The 21,519-nt window shown below is 39.5% G+C and overlaps 1 long non-coding RNA gene across 5 annotated transcripts in view; it reads right to left on the bottom strand.

Annotated features, from left to right (window-relative positions):
- The window catches only part of LOC144302637 (uncharacterized), a 109,836-nt gene that overhangs the window by 54,472 nt on the left and 33,845 nt on the right, over window positions 1-21,519 (bottom strand). For 2 of the 5 annotated variants that reach the window (XR_013369581.1, XR_013369584.1), the window contains one exon: window positions 19,402-20,137. The exons of 2 other annotated variants lie outside the window; for them this stretch is intronic. This is a non-coding gene — a long non-coding RNA (uncharacterized LOC144302637). Of the gene's footprint in view, window positions 1-11,194; window positions 19,381-19,401; window positions 20,138-21,519 lie in introns of those variants that run through there. One more of the 5 variants, XR_013369583.1, reaches the window with a different exon arrangement.

Raw genomic sequence — 21,519 nt, 5'->3', positions numbered from 1 at the left:
TGTGCTCTTTTTGACATCAGGATATGAGAAATTAGTTCAGATAATTTCATAAGAGGATTTTTATCATAAGTGGAAAATGGATGTTAATTAAGTTCGGAGAGAGAGCTCCAGAAAATAGGTTGGGACGAGAAGAGCATAGGCTTTGGAGTCAGACAGACCTGGATAAGAAAACAGCTCTGCCATTTTGGACGAATTGTTTAACCTTCTGAGTCTCAGTTTTCTTGCCTGTGAAACAATAATACCTCCCTCATCGGGCTGCTGTGAGGACTAAATGAGATCACATTTGAAAAGTACCTTATTCAGAGTCTGGTTGTCCATTAGTCACTTAAAAATGCAATCTTTTAACTGCATACTATACTTTCATGAGCTGAAATGATTCCATTTGAGAGAATCTTGCCCAGCAGTTGATTGGCATTTTCACAGAATTGAAACAGATTAAGACTTGTGCTATCTACAACTCTTAAGGGATGATTGTTCTTTTCATGATAGAGTCTAAGGTTTTTTGAGTACTTCATGAATTTCACATGGGATACTCATTTCATGGGTTTTCTAAAGCTGTATCTTTTGTATATCTGTGTGTAAATATACATGCATATAATAAATACATATATGTGTATTATTATTTTGTGGTAGAGAACCACTGACAGCCTGTGGGATACTTCATCATTTTCACGATGTTAGTTAGAGATGAGAAATCTGAGCACTCAGCAGTCTAACAACTTGTCCTCACAGATGAGGAAACTGCGACCCAGAGAGTTTGGGTAACTTGTCCAGTCACACAGTGCTAGAAAAGATTGTGAAAATTCTACCAATCCAATGTTCTTTTAGTGCCTTCAAGTAAAACTTAAAAGGCAATACAACATATTGCTGCTTAAAAAAAAAGTTTCTGATCAGAGACTTTACATGTCCCCTTGGCAGAAACTGTATGTTATCATTGTGTTCACACAGGGGTTAGCAGAGTTCTTTGGAATAGTGAGTGCACAATACTTGTATTTCAAATGAATTAATGGGTTTTTCCTAAGGCTACAGTGTGTGTGACTTTTTCTTTTGGTGAGTATAGTTCAACAAAATTGGATTTTGCTATATATAATGGTTATAAATTATATTAAGTTTATGATGACATAAGCAAATGAATAATGGAACAGTTATCTGGAATTTTTAAAAATTATCTGGCATCTTATAAAGGAAGACTGGCTGCCAGCATGGATGAGACATACTAAAAGCCCCTTATTCTAAAGAGTGAACATTATGTTTTTGTACTTTAAGTGAACCAATTGCTTGAAGTTTTCACATTTCTTTTCCTATCTACATTTAGTCTTGGACTATGTCTCTGTGAGGTCACACATCTTGATGAAAACTGGAAAATAAGGTAACTGTCAAGATGTTGATATAATCACATCATAAATGAAGAAATAAGCATACAACTATAATCAGAAAAGTTATACCTATTGACTTGTATCACAATATTATAGTTACATAGTGCATTTACATAGTGAAACTGTTCTGATTGCACAGCCTCTAAAATTCATGATCTTGAAGATAATGTGGCAACATGAAGAAAATATTTGTTTTAATATTTCACTAGGAAATCAGTATTCACCATTATACAATTTTATAGAAAAGAATTCTGCACAGAAAAGGGACAAAAAGAAAATATACCAAAATAATAACAGTAGCTGTGTTAGGATAGTGGCAACATGAGTACTTCTTTCTTATCCCTGGTTATATTACTCCTATAATAGAAAAAAAGAAATTTGTACGTACAAAGAAAATGAGTTCTATAAAAGAAAGTATAGTAATCATCTCTTATTTGTGGCAGTCCCAAATCTTTTGAAAGATTTCAATAGTTGCCCACATTGTGAATTCTGTCTTCCCAAAGTAAATTCTAAAAGTAAACATTGGGCAGCCTGGGCGGCTCAGCAGTTTAGTGCTGCCTTTGGCCCAGGGCGTGATCCTGGAGACCCGGGATCGAGTCCCACGTCGGGCTCCCTGCATGGAGCCTGCTTCTCCCTCTGCCTGTGTCTCTGCCTCTCTCTCTGTCTCTCATGAATAAATAAATAATAAATAAAGTTTTAAAAAAATGAAAGTAAACATTTCCTAATCTCCCTAGCCTCTGAATCCAGCGTGAGTTTCTAGAACTTATTTTCTGGCTCTTGATTGCATCTATTAGAAAATACGTGAAGAACAGACAGGGTCCTGGGACGCCAGGGTGGCTCAGCGGTTGAGCATCTGCCTTCGGCTCAGGGCATGATCCTGGGGTCCTGGGATCAAGTCTCCCATCCGGCTCCCTCAGGGAGCCTGCTTCTCTCTCTGCCTATGTCTCTCCCTCTCTGTGTCTCTCATGATTAAATAAATAAAATCTTAAAAAAAAAAAAAAAAACAGACAGGGTCTACATATCCATTCTGCCAGCATAGGTGGCTTTGATGTCATTGTTCTGGGGATAAAGATAGGAACAGTAGTTTCCCTATTGCAACAAAGATAATTTAGGTGCTGAGATTGGTGGTAACGCAGTCTAGAACCTGTTCCTCCAGCCTTTCCAGTGGTTACCTGGACTTTCTCATTTCCCTTAATAAGTGCCTGTGCTCATTTGAATGACCTGGAGTTGATTCTTTTGTCTACACCTAAGAATGCTAACAGGTGGAAAGGCTAACAAAGCTGGAATCTCCTAAGAGAAGATAAATGAAGGGTAACACAATTAATGAGATCACTCTGAACTTCAAAAGAACGTTATGATCAAACTAAAGACCTTTAACATTTAAAGAGACTGTGTGGAAGACAGCTTCCCACTGACCGAAATATGACATGTAATGTGAGCAAGAAATAAACCTCTGTTATGTTAGGCTACTGAGATTTGAGAGTTAATTTGTTACCACGGCAGTGCCTAGCCTAGCCTGATAAATACACAGTGGTATCTAAAATGGGATGTGTTTAATGATCAAAATAAATAAATATATAAATTTAAAAGCTTTGTGCGATTAGAGAACATTTTATCTAACAAAACTACATTAAATAAAGAATGGATTCAGGATTTGTTGTCATTTTGCGTCAAGTAAAGATATCTGGCTTTACCTGAAAGCAACAACAACAAAAATGTAACACATTATGAGAAACCCTAAATATCTAATGATTTTGAAAACAACAGATAGGTTATGCTTTTCAATTCTCACAGTATAAAAAGTCCACTTGGTGATACGTGTTTCCTTAAAATAATCCTCCAAAAAAAAGCCATATGCAGTAATAAAAAAGCAAGCCATATTTACTTATTGTGAAAAATTCTTGATTGCCTGCAGAAAGGAGTGTGAGGAAATTGCTAACAGGATTTGTTGAAATTGCTTCCAGCACAACTAAAGGAGATGTGAATGCTATTCTCACTTGAACAGATTCATCAATGTCTGCTTGTTTTTGCAGCTCTTTTCCTTTTCAAATGTCTATTTTGGCCTGTACAACAGTAGTTTTTTTCTACACAGTAATAAATGACCTTTATTTCATAAAACATATATTCTTTACCTGAAATGGCCACTGACAAGGTTATTTTTAATTTGTCCATTATAATCTGCACCACCCTGTCTGCACTAAGTGATCTGGGCCACTGAGCCAACACTGGCAGACTCATCATCACAATTCTGTGGTGTGAATATTCCTCATGTTCAAATGCCCTAATAAATGATCCTCCACTGTGTCTTAAGAACTGCAAAGGGTTTTTGTTTTGTGTATAGCACAGAAGATCAAGTAAGAGAAAAGGGGATTAAAGTAGGAGAGATTTCTGTTGGACATCAAGAACCTCCAGACTGCCAGAATGAAAAAAGAGTGGAATGGATTATTGAGGGGGAATGCCTGGTCTTTTGTCAGGCACATCATTAACAAAGACTAACTTTTCTTAAAGGCAGAAGACTAGGTCAGATACTCTTTCACAGACCTTTCTAGTTCTGTGGTTTTAGGATCATAAAACTAATAGCACATCAGAATTCTCCTGGCTTCTCTTGTTTTCACTTACATTATTCATTGTCTCTCATATTTGCCATTGGCTGGTATTGCTGGGGGATGATCTGTACCCGTTCTCTGGCCAAGTGAACACACACGTACACCATAGAAGGGGGGTCAAATAATTCTTAACTCAGTCATTCCCACAGACTTCAAGCTGTATGACTCTGGTAGAGGAAAGAAGCTCACCATTGCCTCCTTATTAAACCAATTCACCTCTGAGCATGGTCCATGAGCATAGACTTCACTGACCAGACTTTGAGGTTGCTTCTCCATGGATGTTCCCTTAATGATGGAAAGGATTCTCATGGATGCCTTGTCTGTCATCATACCACCCTCTTCTCCCCTACTCCTACTGTGCTTTCACTTTGTTTCTCCCTCTATGTGGTCCCCACCTTCCCTCTCCAGCAGTGGGCCCTTCGCCAACCCTAGCAAGCCTTTGTCCTCTTCCTGTGACCTGGAAGTCCCTTCGGTCCCTGCCATAGACATGAGTCACAACCTTTCTTTGTTCTACTTGTTCCTGCTGTTAGATGGAAGAAGAGGGATGTTATTATCCTGATGGTAGAGATGTGGTCAGAAGGACATGGGCTGTCAAGATTTGTTTTCTACCCCGCCAGCCCCCCGCTTTGGCCATCTCATTTAAAAATTCAGACATCTTGCATCAGGTTGTGAATCTTCTTCCAATGGCTCTCAACATACCTATATACGGGAGTCATATTCCCCTTGCTACTATAACTTAGGACCTTATTTGTCAAAAGAGCACTACTCTCCTTCCAACCTCATATAACATTGCATGACCTTCTTTTATTAACTAGTCTTGGGACTAGCCAATGCCCTCTTCTGTGTGTGTGTGTGTGTGTGTGAGAGAGAGAGAGAGAGAGAGAGAGAGAGAGAGAGAGATGCATGCGCTCAAGCACAGGGAGGCAGAGGAGCAGAGAAAGAGAGATAGAGAATCTTAAGCAGGCTCCACACTCAGCTCAGAGCCTGATGTGGGGCTCAATCTTACAACCCTGAGATCATGACCCTGGGATCATGACCTGAGCAGAAATCAAGAGTGGGATGTTTGAGCCACCTGGGTGCCCTGCCACTGCCTTCTTCTAAGAGTTGAAGGCAAGGTAAATGTGTAAGGTATTATGTAAGTTGTGGAAGTCAGCAAACTGTGACTTATACCTGTGAGCCACATCCAGCCCACTGCCTGTTGTATAAGTAAAGTTTTATTGGACACAGCCATACCATTAATTTACCTACTGTTTAAGACTGCTTTTGCTTTACAACAGCAAAGTTGAGTAGTTACAGCAGTGATCATAAGGTCAGCAAAGCCTAAAATATTTACTATCCGTCTCCTTATACAAAAGTTTTCCAACTCCTGATATAGTGTATCACATCTAAAAGGAAGACTGTCTGAACCTAAAATATTACTCTTAGGGGCTGATTTAAGGGGTTTGGATAGTTTCTTCTTTTTTTCTTTGAATAGGAGATTTACACTTTTGAGAAGTTTATCTTTCATTTTTCTTTCCCTCCATTCTGTCTGTCTTCATTGTGGCTAAAAGAGTTATTATATTTAAAATGACAAAATCTATCAAATCAGCATTTGTCACTACCAGATGTTTGACTTAGATGGGCAAGCTCATAAACTTAAAACCTTGGAGTGTCTTCAACTCCCTTCCTTCATCCCTCTATCCATATCCACTGAGCCTACCTCCTAAATGTCTCCTATATTAATTCCTCTTTCTATTCCAATACCCTACTTGAAGACCTTATCTCTTACCTGAACTATATCAGTGGCCTTCTACTCACTCTCCCAGGTTCCACGCCATCCCACCCCTACAAGTCATTGTCACTGTATGTGTAGTACCCACTTACCCTCCCCTAAATCCCTCATCACGGGTACAGCCTCCCTCTCACATGCTAGTCATTCTCACCTCTTGCATACCTCTAATCTCAGAATTAAGGTTCTATATTATGATATAGCACCACTATCTACTTACTCACACAAGCCAAAAACATAGGAATCATCTTTGATCTATCATTTTCGTTCATACTCCACACCTAACTAATAAGCAAGCCCGTCAGCTCTACTTACATTCCCAGCCCAACTTAAGAACCAACTGAAAGGCAAATACAGAAGTCACGCAAATGGCAATCAAAAGATGACCTTTCACTTGAAAGATGATTCCTAGGTTTTTGGCTTGTGTGAATATAAATAATAGTGAAAGGGAATATAAGGGAAGGGGGAAGAAATGTGTGGGAAATATCAGAAAGGGAGACAGAACGTAAAGACTGCTAACCCTGGGAAACGAACTAGGGGTGGTAGAAGGGGAGGAGGGCAGGGGGCGGGAGTGAATGGGTGACGGGCACTGAGGGTTATTCTGTATGTTGGTAAATTGAACACAAATAAAAAATAAATTTAAAAAAAAGATGACCTTTATCAGTAAAAGAGCTAATATTGAAGGCTCGTGCTACCTGCAGGTGAGTGCATCCTAAAATTGTGAATTCACAGCTAGACAGCCTTCCTTTTTCTTTTCTTTTTTTAAGATTTTATTTATTTATTCATGAGAGATAGAAAGAGAGAGGCAGAGACACAGGCAGAGGGAGAAGCAGGCTCCATGCAGGGAGCCCAATGTGGGACTTGATCCCGGGATCACACCCTGAGCCAAAGGCAGATGCTTTGATCGCTGAGCCACCCAGGCATCCCTAGACAGGCTTCCTACCCAGTCACAGGTTATGTGGGTCACCGCAGACCCCCTGTGCAGGGCAGAGTGCTGCTCTTGGAATACTCACAGCATGGAAGAACAGGGTGGAACACGTGTGTAGCAGAAAGGCAGATCTCCAAGAGTAAGGAGGAGGGAGACAGTGGAGGAGCCTGCTGGCATGGCCAGCACTGCTTGTGCCTGCAGTAAGTCTGACACGTTCTGGGAGGAGTGAATGATGAGGAGAAAAGACCAGGAAGGTTACCAAGAAGTCACAGGAAAGAAGATTCCCTTCCTCCAACATTCTCCAGATTTTTCTTTTTTAACTCCATTAAGCTTAACCATTAGCTAGTGGTGCGGCTGCCCATGGAGACAAAGTTAACAATCTACCTTAGTGATCCTGGTCCCCTACTTTCAAAAGATTATTTCCCCAACACCAACTGCAGTTCTTCTGGAATGCTGGTGGGCAGTGTTTTATTTTTAACTCTGGGAGGCTCTGAAATGGGTCAGAATAACACATTAATTAAATTAATTCTAAAACCTGCATCCAAAGCTAAAAATTCTTTCTATATTCTATTTCCCTTCCCAAAATATGTCCAGCCAAATTGTCCAATGTAGTTCATCAAAGGTTTGGCAATGAGATAAAATAACAACATAAATATATTAAATCATAAAAATCTCCTCAACATATGAAGTCCCAAATGTAATCTTAACTGCTTTTTCTTTCTTTTTTTTTTTTTTTTTTAACTGCTTTTTCTTATGGAGTTTCCTGGGAGGAAATTGAAGTTAAAAATTAAGTTCCATGCAAATTAGTACAAAGATTTCAGAGGTCAAAAGAATTAAAGTGCAAAATCATATTCTCTTGCACTTGTGAATTAAAGATCCAAAGAAATTAAAGCCCAGATTTTATCCTCTCCAATTTCTTATTTCTGCCCACTCTCAGCTAGAAGGGTCTTTGCCACCAAATACAGCTGGGGTGTCTTTGGCAGCTACAACATGGGCTGTCTTCTGTGGAATGGATAGAGATCCTCTAGGGTGCATACTGACTGCATCTCCAGAATGGCCTGTGTTTCAAGCCTCTAAGACTTAACAGAACAAAGACCATCACAGCACTGGCCGCCAACCCACCAAATCTGGAAAAACAACTTAATTTTCTTATCGCAAACAAAATTATGTTTCCAGAGCCCAGAGTTAGTGTACCAAAGACCCTAGCAGCGATTCAGTAGTACTGGACAAGAGGAAGTAGGATCAAGAAAATATCTTGGTTTAACCTCTTCATGATGCCAGTGAATCTAGGCTAGTTATCTGAGGTCCACAGTCTCTGAATTTACACTGAATCAGGGTCAATCTCCCATTAGGTAGTTAATTTTGACACTATTTATCTTCATATGGGATGGGTGCTAGGGCTCTACCCATAGTCTTCTTTCTAAGATAGTAGCGTTTGGGACATTACAATCTTTTTTCTTTCTTTCTTCTTCTTCTTCTTTCTTTTTTTTTTTTTTTTGACATTACAATCTTGCAAAGTTAGAAATGTGCACATAGGGATGCCTGGGTAGCTCAGTGGTTGAGCATTTGCCTTTGGCTCAGGACTCCCAGAGTCCTGGAATTGAGTCCATGTCAGGTTCCCCGCTGGGAGCCTGCTTCTCCCTCTGCCTATGTCTCTGCCTCTCTCTGTGTGTCTCTCCTGAATAAATAAAATCTTTTAAAAAAATGTGCACATAAAATCACTAGGTTTTATTTGACATGGCCCTGCCCTTCTACATATTCATAATCTCTAATTTTGCATTCTCCCTTTAGCTCATGTTTCTGGCATCCCAATGTTGAAGTAATTGTGGGTTTCATTAACAATCCATGAGCAGGCCTTTTTGGTCCTAGACTACAGAAGATGCTTCTGTAGCTTCTTGCTATTTAATTGCTTAGGACTATGAAATCTGTCTAGGAAAGAGGTTTTTGCCTAGTTGTCATATTTGATTCAGCTGAAGAATCACTCTTAGCAGATTCCTGAACTAGAGCCTGTATTTCTCGTGGTCTGTGTGAATTAGTTATTCTCTAGTGGGCTCCTTGATTCACTGTTTCCTCAACTTTTGTATATTCCAGGCCTTTGAATAGCATCTGTGTCCAGGACATCTTTAACTGATGTACTAGTATATGCCTATACTGCTTCATTCCCCTCTGTATTACCTTGCTACTTCCACAGAGACTCCGTTGAATTTCTAAAAGTTTAACCAACTTCTTAAATTGATTCCTTTCCTTTTCTGACACACATAGGGCTAGTTTGAAGGCCTTCCTTCCTTTGTTTTCTCTTTGCCCTCTGGCCCCAGAAATAGTTTTCCTAGCATGTTCCTCTAGCATTTAATGTGTATAGGCTTATCTTAGTGAAGGATATGAAATCAGTAATTTTTTTAAGATTGTATTTATTTGTTCATGAGACAGAGAGAGAGAGAGAGGCAGAGACACAGGCTGAAGGAGAAGCAGGCTCCACGCAAGGAGCCTGATATGGGACTCGATCCCAGGGCTCCAGGATCACGCCCTGGGCTGAAGGCAGGCACACAACCACTGAGCCACCTAGGCGTCCTGAAATCAATAATTTCTAAGGCTACCCAAAGCTACACTGTTCAAACAAATCTTGACCACTTTCTGCTACCCATGTTGGATAGTCTCACCTGGAAAATATTTTCCCATCAACCCAACATCTGATCTGGGCCTAGACTCTAGTATTATTTCTGTCTGGCTTTCCATTTTTATTCCTCATCTCTGATGTGCCTTCCATTAGCATGCCAATTCTATAAATTTCTCTGTAATGTGTCCTCAAGATACTGGCAAGACCTACTTGCCACCTGCATTAACTGTCTCTGAATCAAACCCACATAAAACAATGATTTGAGTATAATGTCGCCTTCTTCCTGGTCATCCCTTCTCAAATCTGTACAAATTCTTTGGGGTCACAAAGAATCTACTACTTGGTAGAACTATCCCAGTCTTCAAAGGATTGTTCTTCAGTGCTTTTACTGTGGATTCATCTGCTCTTTTCAGAGGAACCTCTGAGTTCATTGGTGAATCTGGTTTCTTGTGAGCAAGGACTCCGAGATCTTACCTCTTTTGTTTCTTAATGGGCCCATTCACTACTCCTGAACTAATAATAATTGAAAACATCTTTACCTTTTTATGAAGAATTAGACCCTAGTACATCTCTTATTCCTTTTGCATATATCCATCCTTATTGCCAAGAGCTCATGTTGATCTTCCTATATGTCTAGTCTATCTACTAAGTGCTCATTTTGTTTCTACTACAGATTGTTTTAAATCCTAATGGCCAATAAGATTTTGTTTGGAAGTGGTCATCTTTGGGAGGTAATTAAGCCATGAGGTTGGAACTCCTCTGAATGAGCTTAGCGGCCTTATAGAAGAGGCCCCAGAGAGCTCCCTTCCACTAGGAGAGATCAAAGTGAGAAGATGGCAGTCATGAACCAAGAAGCGGGCTCTCACCAGACACCAAATCTGGCAGTGCCTTATCTTGGACTTTCCAGCTCCCAGAACTAAATTTTTGTTTTTATAAGCCATTCATTTTGTTATAGCAGCCTCAACAGACTTCAAAAGCTTCCTTTAAAAAATTCACCCTCCAGGGGTGCCTGGGTGGCTCAGTTGGTTAAGTCTCCAACTCTTGGTTTTGGCTCAGGTCATGACCTCAGGATCCTGGGATCGAGCCCTCAGTCTGGCTCCCCACTCAGCACAGAGTCTGCTTGAGAATTCTCTCCCTCTGCCCCTCCCTCTATACACTCTCTTTCTCTCTAAAATAACTAAATAAATCTTTTTTTAAAAGTTCACCTTCCCTCCAGTTAGTCATCTTTTCATCCTTTATTTTGATTTCATTCTTCCATTTCTTTTGCTCCTATAGTCAGAATAAACCATAGCTTTCATACCACCCCAATTTCTCCTTGATTACCCGAGGAAACTTCATTGCTAGGGATGGAGGGCCCAGGCACAGGCCTTTGAGTTTTCTACCTTAACCCCTAAAATGGCACATTCTCCTTACCTTAAGAGTTTCCATTTCTGTAGAGGAATTTTTTTATATTAGTTTATTTCTAAAATTTAGCATCTTTGTATGGGTGAGATTTGCAATTTGGATCTCCAAAGTCTATAGCCATGGTCAGGACTTGTGTAGTAAATCCAGAGCCACTTAAGGCTACATAATGAAGCTGATTTTTGACTCTATGGACAAGCCACATGAATATTATTTGTGTTACAATTTTCTCTCGGGCTCAAAACAATAAAAAGTATAACAAAACTTCAGACAGCTAATCTAGCACTACACAACTAGAGCTGGCCATGATGATTTAAAGCTAGAACTTTTTCCACCATCCAAGCTATTGTCATCTCTTACCTGGATCACTGCAATAGTTCCTAATTTCTCTCCCTGCCACCCTTCATTCTCCCTAACAGTCCATCTTCCACATAGGCAGAATAATCTTTTAAAAACTTAGGTAAAAATTTTTATTAAGAAAGTGAAAAGATAACCCAGAGAATGGGAGAAAGTTTTTGCAAATCATATGTCTGATAAGGGCCAAGTATCCTGAATATAAAAAGAGCTCTTACAATTCAACAATAAAAAGACCAATAACCCAATATAAAAATGGGCAAAGGACTTAGACATTTCTTCAAAGAAGGATACAAAGAAAGAAATGAAAGCATATAGTCATACAAAACCTTCTACACAAATGTTCATAGCAACATTATTCATAAAACTCAAAAAGTGGAACAGCCCAACTGTCCATTTACAGATGAAGGGATGAACAAACTGTGGTCTATACCTACAATGGAATATTATTCTGCCATAAAAAGGAATGAAGTACTGTTACATACAACATAAATGACCTTGAAATATTATGCTAAGCAAAAAAAGCCAGGCACAACAGGCTGTATGACTCTATTTATATAAATGTCCAGAACAGGCAAATCTGTAGAGATGAAAAGCAGACTACTATTTGCCAAGGGGAGTAACTGCTAACAGGTATGAGATTTCTTTTGGGGTGATGGAAATGTTCTGGAATGAGTGGTAATGGTTGTATTCATTATGTCATGCTAAAACCAATACATTGTATAGTTAAAATAATAAAGTTTTTGTTGTGTGAATTATATCTTAATTTTAAAAAACACTAGTTGGGGAAAACACCCTTAGATCATGATCTTCTAACTGCTTAAACTCTTCAATGATTTGGGATCCCTGGGTAGCGCAGCGGTTTGTCGCCTGCCTTTGGCCCAGGGCACGATCCTGGAGACTGGGGATCGAATCCCACGTAGGGCTCCCGGTGCATGGAGCCTTCTTCTCCCTCTGCCTATGTCTCTGCCTCTCTCTCTCTCTCTCTCTCTCTGTGTGACTATCATAAATAAATTAAAAAAAAAAAAACTCTTCAATGATTTCCTATGGCATGCAGATAAAATCAAACCTCCTTACCAAGCCTGCAAGGCCCTATATGATGTGACCCCTACCTACCTTTCTTATCTCATCCCTTATTACTTCCTTCATACCCCATCCTCCATTTATATTACAGTCCAGGTTGACTGGCCTCCCACTTCCAACTCAAGTCTTTACACTTAATTTTCTTCCTTTGTATTTGCCCAGGGCTTCATGTGGCCACCTCTCTCTTATCATGGAGGTCTCAGATCAATGTTACCTCTTCAGCAAGGCTTCCCTCACCATCACTGTCTATCATATTACCTCATATTATTTTCTTCATAGCACTTATCACTATCTGAAATTATTTTTTATGTATAAATTCTCTGAGAGCAGAGATTTTGCTTGCCTAGTTCATTGCTATCACTCAAGTTCTAAGAACGATGTGACCCAGAGTAGATGCTCAAAAAGTATTTTGAATGAATGAACGGGACCTAATTTGTGTACACTGGAAATTTAGACATTTTGATGGTATTTAGGGGCTGTCAGAGATTCACCTGACTTGAATGAGAACTTCAGAGATCCCATTGAGGCCATGTGTAGGGGAGTACTAAGAAACATGAAGAGTGCAGAAATGCACCTCACCATCATTTCCAAATTACCCAAGGACAAAATTTTATAGAAACTATGATAATAAAATTGTTCAAAGTTTATGAAATCAGCTATAGGAATCTTGCAATGTAATTCATGATTCCGCTTATTCCCTGCGGAGAGTTGGGGCACACGTGCTTGATCTGGGTGCGCTAGAGGAGATCAAAGGGAGCATGGCTATGAGGCAGCACAATAAGTATCTTTGTGATTGCAGCTCAGCCCAGCCGCTGGCATGGGCTTTGATCCTAGAAAGGGACAGTAATAAAGAACACATCCCGAATACAAAGCACATCCAGGAAGAGAGTAGGCCAGAGACAAGGGTGGTATGACAGCCATTAAGAATGGAATTAAGGAGCAACCACAAATACGCCTGTGTTGAGTGAGGTGGATGTCAGGGTAGTGGGAAGCACAGGGCTGACATCAGGAGGGCAATTGGGGATGATGGGAACCAGGAAGACACCCTCTGAAGAAGATACCCTAAAGCTTCTGTGAAGGAGCTGAGGCCTGGGATTTCCATATTTTGCTAGTAAAGACTAAGCCACATGCTGCTGTTTCATGAGTGTGACCTAGGGAAATGTGGTTACACATATAACATACAGGACAGTGTTCATATTCCCACATTCAAATGAGGAACATATTCCATTTTTATCCTGAGATCATCTATGAATCATATATGACATAAATTAAATCGGAGCAACATTGGAGGGGAAACCCATCTGTCACTGTATATTTTTGTGACTCTAATCATTAGGCAAAAAAGAAATGCTTACCTCTAAACTAAGCCAGGTGGAAAGAGAATGTAAAGATAATTTAGATTTAGATTATGAAATGGGAAAGGTTATTGAGGATGGAAGGAAAAGGCCTGGAGGGATGAGAAGGTGAGGCAGTGCAAGGAAATTAAAGGCTAATTTGGAAATAATGACCAACAATGTCAAATGGAAAGAATAGCATTTTAGGCTTGAAAATGCTTTATTTAAAAGCAGCTTGAACAATTACATATAAAGTATTGAAAATAAGTAAAAGTGATTTTTAGAAAGTTTAAATACAAGAAAGTCAGCAGAACATGATGTGGCCCAGCTTGCCCAGATACACTGAGGTAATATCTAAGGATGTCTTACATTGTGAATTAAATGCATTTCAGGCTATAAGAAGGAACCTGGTGCTGGCTTGTACAGAATTGAATTTCTAGAACAGCCTGCTTGCTCCGTGGCCTCCACTGTCGAGCCATCTTGCACACTCCGTTGACTAACTAATCTGCCTGAAACAAGCCTTTAATCACTATAAAACCTTCAGCACCTTCCCATGTCTTAGTAAATCCACTCTGAGCTCTCCCTGGCCCTCTAGCCCCACCCTAGCTGTTCAGTCTTCCTTGTTAGTTCTCTCCAGCCTGCAACCCTCCCGCAGACCTGTCTCTCCACTTGTCCCACTTCTGGACCTTTAGCCAAGATGCTGCCTTGGTCTGAAATGTATGCTGTCTCTTGCCTGACTAGCCAAATGACATCCTTCTGTCAAGGTCAAGCTTACATTTCAATTCCATCTTGGGTCTTTCTAGATTGTCCCTTTCTTTGAACTCCTAAAACCCAATTGCTCAATTATATACTGCCATATATTAGTCATTATTCTTTTACATATTAGCACCAGGAACTGGAGAAAAGAGAAGAGAGAAATTAATAACAGAGAAGTGTGAAATCCCTGTTTTAGATTCCAATTTGGAGGTGGGTGTTTGGCAGAGGATGAAGGAAGTACAGCAGTGTGGTCCCAGAAGCCTTTGGTACAGGAAAGGAAGCAGGGACAGTTGTAACGAGCATCCAGCTTTCATTACCAGTTGGCAGTAACATCTTAAATTTTTAGTTCAGCATTATGAGGAATAAAAAATTTATCATGTCAATGTTCTAGATAATGGAGGCTTATCATGCACATTATTGGACCCCATTACAGACCTACTGAGTCAGAATCTCTGAGAGTGGGGCCCACTGATCTGTGTTTTAATAGCATTGTAGGTGATTCTGATGTACAGTAATGTTTAGAGAAGCAGTGCTTTAGAGCATAAAAACTTAAACATTACTTACTACATAAAACTATTTCTATAATATATGATATACTTCCTTGCCTTCTGGAATAGAACAGGCTAAACACAAAATGCTCCTCTCTTGTGGGGCCATAGTCACCATGATGAACATTGCTTCTTTGCCCAATGCCATTGTAACGGGCAGCACACCAGATAGAACACTCAGGCACCTTGCTGCCAGGGCCACAGTGTACCAGGTCACCTCATTGGAACAACTGACTGCAAGTGTTGTCTGGGTCCACCATCTGGGTCATTATCTACAGCTTGGGGCTTTATGAAAACAATAATAGACCAGTTGAAGCTGACTGAATCACAGTATAAAAGAAAATGCACGTAGGTCACTAATTATATCCACACCAAATAGTACAATGAATACTGCACAGAAGAGTTCTGTGTGCCACATTCCAATCTTTTCACTAAACAAGTGGAAATTCTTAGGCAACTCCTGGGAAATGTTTCTGTTCTCAACTGTATTTCATTTATTATCTAGGCTTTACTGATCTTCCTCCAAGTAACACTATTCTTAATATAGACCAGTTTGCCCAGGAAAAACTCCTTCCTTAGAAGTCATTTAAAATTCTCAAAATCTACATCAGCTCAAAGCTTGAGATTTTACTAAGATATCTCCCCACATGATGGCTATGGGGGTTAGTGTTCCTTTGGATACATTGTGTTGACTTGCTATCAGCTTCTTACAGCGGGGGAGCAGAGCTTTTCTCCACTCACAGCTTCCTGTCTATCTTTGATCAGAATCTCTGTGCTCTGCCCCCACCAAGGCTTTCAGTGAGATTTACAGCCAGTTTTGTTCCTTTTGGGAAGAAATAAATACCAGTTGAGTCCAAACTGAACAAGATTTCCTTGGATCTGAAGCTAGATGCAAATGAAAATTTGACAGATACTGCCAAAATACCTCTCAGAGGGGTTTACTATTGTCCCCCAGGAATTTTGTGTGCCTGTTTGCCCACAGCTTCACAGGCAGCGACAGAAATTTCTTTTTCCTGTGGATATCTTGGTGCCCTATGACATCTTCACATAGTAGTCACCATTAGAAGAACTTCAATCATCTCTCTTCAGATGCTGACTCTTCTTTTTCTATTTAATTTTAATATTTTAATATTCTGTTTTAATATTTTATTTAATATTTAAAATTTTAATATTTTATTTATTTTTATAAAATAATATTTATTTATTTAATATTTAAATTTTTAATATTTTAATATTCTATTTAAGTTTTCTTTTTCTATTTAATTCAAAGAATTGAATTAAGAACTTACTTTGAAACTAGTTCTTACAAATATAAAATCACAGAACTTGCAACTTTGCTACGATATTTCTAATGACCTCTGTCTGCCCTTTTCCTTTTTGAAGATGAGTCAAGAGTTTTAAAATCAGAAGGAAAAGAAACTTTTTTTTAAAGATTTATTTATTATTTATGATAGACACAGTGAGAGAGAGAGAGAGAGAGAGAGGCAGAGACATAGGAGGAGGGAGAAACAGGCTCCATGCCGGGAGCCTGACGTGGGACTCAATCCTGGGACTCCAGGATAGCGCCCTGGGCCAAAGGCAGGCACCGAACTGCTGAGCCACCCAGGGATCCCCTAGAAAAGAAACTTTTACATGATCCAGCATTACTTGTATAATAGAGTTTGGAGTTTTGTTGTTATTTATTTCTGTATTCCAAGACATCTCTTTATTTTCATTCATAGAAAAGCATTGTCATTTACTGGGAGTGAATGACACTCCCAGTGTCACTTCTTTTTTTTTTTTTTTTTTTCAATACACACCTTTATTATAGCAATATATAAATCAAATAACTTTAAATGTTCATAACCACAATTGTACATTAAGAATGCCGGTGTTAGCTTGCTCAAATTTGGGGTGAACAGCTGATGTGTAATTCTCGAAATTCGCAGACCTTCATAAAAACGGGTTGAAATGAATGTACATTGTTTAAGAATATTTCAGTGTTCTCTCTCCTGACTTTATTCCCAAACTCGGCACTTTCACACTTTAGTGAGTTAACCAAACTCAAAGCTTTTTGTTACTAAGAGAAGCTACAAGGTTATGTTTGCCAGTGGCAACATAACCCCCTATCACCCACTACTGTCCTATTATGACTATTAGGACAGCTGAAGTTCAAAAGTTAATCACTAATGCAGAATGTTTATAATAGAGGAAACTGGTTTGTGGACGGGGAGAGTATATAGAATCTTTTTGTACTTCCTGCTTAATTTTTCTGTAAACCTGGAACTGCTCTAAAAAATAGAGTCCATTAATTTCTTTAAAGTAAAAAAAAAAATAGGCTATGTAACAAAATTCTGTTTTGTAATTGAGAAATGCATGCATAGAAAACAACAAAACACATTTTACAAAAACAGATACAAAGACACTCATTTAATACATTAAAATGATGAGACCATCAGTCTTTGTGGGCAGTGATAATGGAAGTGGAGTATGGCAAGAAAATTAAATAAATAGGGTGCCTGGGTGGCTCAGTCAGTTAAATGTCTGCCTTCTGCTTAGGTCATTTACCTAGGGTCCTGGGATCTAGCCCCATATGGGGCTCCCTGCTCATGGGGGGGCGGTCTGCTTCTCCCTCTCCCTCTGCCTGTTACTCCCCTTGCTTGTGCTGTCTCTCTCTCTGACAAATAAGTAAATAAAATATTTTTTAAAAATGAAATAAACAGAGGGCAGCCTCAGTGGCTCAGCAGTTTAGCGCCGCCTTCAGCCTGGGGCGTGATCCTAGAGACCAGGGATGGAGTCCCACATGGGGCCCCCTGCATGGAGGCTGTTTCTCTCCCTCTCTCTCTCTCTTTCTCTTTCTCTATCTCTCTCTCTCCTCTGTCTCTCATGAATAAATAAATACAATCTTAAAAGAAAAAACTTTAAAAAAATGAAATAAACAGAAAGACTGGGATATTGCATGGACCAACTATGATACCATGCCATGAACAGAGTATGATCAATTCTGTCCTGTGAACTTGAAATCCTAAACAAACAAACAAACAAACAAACAAAAAAGTAGTGGTTCTTAACTTGGGCAGAGAGGTAGAATTTAGAGAAATTTTAAAAGAATACTCATGCATTGAATTTAAATTTAAAAAATAATAATGAAATAAAAATAAAAAAGAGAAAGAAAAAAAAAAAACCCTCATGCTTCAGCCTTGTTTCAGACACAACTGCATCAGAAAGTCCAGACTTGGAGCATGTGCATTTTGCAAAAGTTCCTATTATCCAGGACACTTTGGGTTACAAAACCCCAGTCCAAATAAGTATAAGCAATAAAAGGAAATGTATTGGCTCATGTGGCTTGGAAGTCTGGGGTGTCATCTAGCTTCAGGCACAGATGAATCCAGGAGCTCGAGCTACCCAATCAGGCTCTCTCTCACTGCTGCTTTTCTCCATCTCAGTCTCCCCTGTTCTGACAGGTTCTCTTTAAATGTGATAGGGAAGCTTTTTACCGACATTTCTGGTCATGTGGAATGAGAGAGAGGATGTAGTAAAATGGAACACTGCAACTGACAACACCTCAAGGGTTGTGAGAAGTGGAGTAGGAGTTCCTCAACAGAAGGGATAGGCTAAGCACATCAATCCAGATAATTACCATATCTTCCCAGGATTTTAATTCAGAATAAGTCAAACATTCCCTTGTAGAGTGACATGGATCTTCATGGCAATAGAAAAAAAAAATCACTAGATACATTTTTCAGGTTCCCCATCCTGGTCTCTTGCTCACTTGGGCTCAGTTACCATGTTCAGTCTAGTTCTGAACATGCCATTATGTTCAGTCACACTTTCCCCTGTTGCAGGAATATAAAAACATTCATTCAAACTTGCTATGGGTCTGGTTTACAACTCTTCTGGATAGGCTTAGAATGAAAATAAAGATATTTAGGGAAGCTAGATGTTCAACAATATAAATGAGCCTAAGATGGAGAAAGACTGAATAAATTTATTCCAGATCACATCTGTCACTTTTGTGACAGAATTTGAACTTAGGCTTTAAATCTTATGCTCTGTCCAAGGTGCAACAATGCATAGGTAGTATTAATAATAAAAACAGGGCACCTGGCTGGCTCAGTCAGAAGAGCATATGGCTCCTGATCTTGCTGTCATGAGTTTGAGCCCCATGTTGGCTGTAGGGATTACTTAAATACATAACTTTAAATAGTAATTATTATTATTACAATAAAAATTGCTGTTATTTACTGAGTTCTTCCTATGGTCCAGGCAGTGTTTTGTAAACATTATATCACTAATTCTCATAACAGGCTATGAAGAATGTATCATCTCCATTTTACAGATGAAGTTATAAACCTCAAAGAAGAACTAAAGCTCAGAGAAATAATTATCCTAATTACATAACTACTGAGTGGTGGAACCAGGACTTAAAACCAAGTACATCAATAAAAAGGCTTAGGGGTGCCTTAGTGGCTCAGTGGGTTAAGCATCCGACTCTTGGTTTTAGCTCAGGTCCTGATCTTGTGTGTCATGAGCTGGAGCCCCCCATCAGGCTCCATGCTCAATGGAGAATCTGCTTGGAGAGTCTTTCCTCTGGCCCTCCACCCTCTCACATGCAGGCAAGTGTGTTCTCTTTCTAAAATAAATAAATAAAAGTAAATCTTAAAAGGAAAAGTTAATAAAAGTTAATAAATTAACAAATAGCATCAAAGATCCAGGGGAAAAATAATTTTGGAAGAACATAACTAATTAGTTAAAGTAGTCTTGCTCATTTTAAAACATAGACCTCTGGGGCAGCCCTGGTGGCTCAGCGGTTTAGTGCCTGCCTTTGGCCCAGGGCCTGATCCTGGAGACCTGGGATCGAGTCCCATGTCGGGCTCCCTGCATGGAGCCTGCTTCTCCCTCTGCCTCTCTCTTTCTCTCTCTCTCTGTCTCTCATGAATAAATAAATAAAATATTTTTTAAAAATAAACAACAACAACAAAAAAACATAGACCTCGGGATCCCTGGGTGGCTCAGCAGTTTGGTGCCTGCCTTCATTCCAGGGCCTGATCCTGAAGACCCGGGATCAAGTCCCTCATCGAGCTCCCTGCATGGGGCCTGCTTCTTCCTCTGCCTATGTCTGTGCCCCTCTCTCTCTCTCTGTCTCTCTCTCTCTTCCTCTCATGAATAAATGAATAAAATCTTTAAAAAAAATAAAATAAAACATAGGCCTTAAAATATAATCATTCAAACACAATAGAAGCTTATTTCTCTCCAACAAAGTGGTTCAGAGGGGTGTTCAAGTCTGGAAGTGTTCAGCTCCATGAAGTCATTCGGGAACTTGGCAGGATAGAGTTTCTGCCATCTTCGATCTTGGCTTGTAAGGTCACTCTACTTGTCACCATCCTGGCCTATGAGATGGAGGAAAGGAGAACAATGCCTAGTCTCTTGAAAGTACAGTCTAGAAGGACACGCATAACTTGTGCTGCATTCCAGTAGTAAGTGCTTAGTCACATGAAACACTATGCAGCAAAGGAGGCTAGACAGTATGGCATGTGGCTAGACAGGCATGACCTAGTTACAGCTGCTGTGGAAGAAAGAAAGAACAAATTTTGGTGGAAAACTAGCTGTCAATGCCACAACAATTTAGTAGACTTAACATTAACATAGGCAGAGACCAATTTGTTGTAAAACTTATGAAACTCAAACTTCTAGGCCTCTCACTTGCATGGCCTCTTCCAAAGCTCTGTTAGGGGCCTGTAGCAGTTAGCAATTTCTGTGTAACAAATTACTCCAAAACTTACCATCTTAAAACAATAACCTTATTACCTCACACAATTCCTGAGAGTGTGAAATCTAGGAGCAGCTTCTCTGAGTGGCTCTGGCTCAGAATATTAAGCTGTCAGCCGAGGATGCAGTTAGCTGGGCTGCAGCAAAGGCTTGACTAGGGCTGGAGGATCTGCTCCTGAAATGGGGTAATCACAAAGCTATGGGCTAGAGACTTCAGTTTGTCACTACATGGTCTTCTCCACAGGGTTGTGTGATGGTTCTCATGACATGGTAGCTGAGTTCCCCCAGAATGAATGATCTGAGAGAGAGCTGGAAAAGTCATAATGTCCTTTATAAGCTAGCCTCCAAAGTGACATCAATTCTACTGAATTCTATTGGTCTCACAGACCAACTCCAATACAATATAAGAGAGGAGTTACACCAGGGCATGAACACCAGGAGACAGGAATAAGTGGGTGGTGGGAATCTTCATATATGAGGCTGGCTAATAACAGGCTCCAGAAATGAATTTATGTGTTTTTTGTAGCATTGGCAAAAGTAAGATTTTTCTTATGTTCATTTTCTTAATGAGTCCTCGTCAATTATATTAGCTTATAGCACCACAAAACATGAATCCTTTTCTTATATGACCTTGCCTGAACCTTTAAAATCATTTTAGGACATGGTCAATCTATTCCACAAAACAAAACCATTATAACAGTTCCGAAGGGATGAAGTACTTTTGCCAAATGTGTTTGTTTTAATTAGTGTTAATATTACATAGTTTGTACACTGCTGATTTGTTATCAATACTAGACAAGAAGTTAGGAGATCTGGTTGTCAATCCAGATTCTACCTCTAACAAACTGGATGATCTTCCTGTCATACAATGCAACCTGCCGTGTTAACTGGCTTTGTCACTACAATGAGTGGTTGCATTCACTAATCTATACAGGCACTTCCAGACAGTTCTTTAAAAGTCTATATTAAATGATATATGTCTCTCTATGCTACAGATGTCTCA

Source organism: Canis aureus, chromosome 31 (assembly GCF_053574225.1).
Source record: "Canis aureus isolate CA01 chromosome 31, VMU_Caureus_v.1.0, whole genome shotgun sequence".
NCBI lineage: Eukaryota > Metazoa > Chordata > Mammalia > Carnivora > Canidae > Canis > Canis aureus.
This window is presented reverse-complemented; position numbering and strand designations above follow the sequence as displayed.